The following is a 1,236-nucleotide window of genomic DNA, read 5'->3' on the forward strand; positions in this document are numbered from 1 at the left end:
TTCATCATTTCAATAAGACTATCCCTGGACACCTTATCTGTGAATTTCAAAGTATAACATTTCATATTGCCTTTCCATGCTCTGTTTTTCTCCTTAACAATTATTACTATCTCACATAGGAAGAAAAGTTATGACCAACCTAGATAGCATATTCAAAAGCAGAGACATTACTTTGCCAACAAAGGTCCATCTAGTCAAGGCTATGGTTTTTCCAGTGGTCATGTACGGATGTGAGAGTTGGACTGTGAAGAAAGCTGAGCATTGAAGAATTGATGCTTTTGAATTGTGGTATTGGAGAAGACTCTTGAGAGTCCCTTGGACTGCAAGCAGATCCAACCAGTCCATTCTGAAGGAGACCAGCCCTGGGATTTCTTTGGAAGGAATGATGTTGAAGCTGAAACTCCAGTACTTTGGCCACCTTATGAGGAGAGTTAACTCATTGGAAAAGACTCTGATGCTGGGAGGGATTTGGGCGCAGGAGGAGAAGGGGATGACAGAGGATGAGATGGCTGGATGGCATCACTGACTCGATGGACGTGAGTTTGAGTGAACTCTGGGAGTTGGTGATGGACAGGGAGGCCTGGCGTGCTGTGATTCATGGGGTCACAAAAAGTCGGACACGGCTGAGTGACTGAACTGAACTGAGGTGAACATACTACCTAAAATACATACTTTCCTTGTTTATATTATTTATATTGTGGATCTTTGAAGTGATGTGACTTAAGGCTTAAGTGGAGAAATTAGTCTTAAAAGAAGTAAGAGGAGTATATCCACTGTAACAGGTCAGAAGAAGAATTGGATAAATGCCCATGTAAGTGGGTTTATAAGTCTGGTTGGTTGAGGAGTCTATATACAATTAACTCCATTGACAATACTCCTGACTACCTACATATTATCTTCAAAAGGTTTGACCAGGCTGAGCAGATTTCTTGAAACTGTGTTTTGAAAAAATCTTTGATTGATCAGTTTCTGTGCTTTGTAATCATATTTGAAGACTTCAGCTATTGAACATGATTGAAAGTTGGGAAGATGGAAGATGGCATGGCGACAAGAAGAGAGAAATATGCACATCCAAGTTCAATGTTTTCACACTCATTTGAGCTTAAAAATTCTCATCAATTTAAGAAGTAGCTAAAAGTTACATCTCTAGATTTAGCTATGATTGTGTCAACCCAAAGGTAGGAAACTCTGAATCTGACTGGCCCTATAAAAGAGTCAATAGATAGATAATTCCAG

This window comes from Ovis canadensis, chromosome 1 (genome assembly GCF_042477335.2).
Source record: "Ovis canadensis isolate MfBH-ARS-UI-01 breed Bighorn chromosome 1, ARS-UI_OviCan_v2, whole genome shotgun sequence".
NCBI lineage: Eukaryota > Metazoa > Chordata > Mammalia > Artiodactyla > Bovidae > Ovis > Ovis canadensis.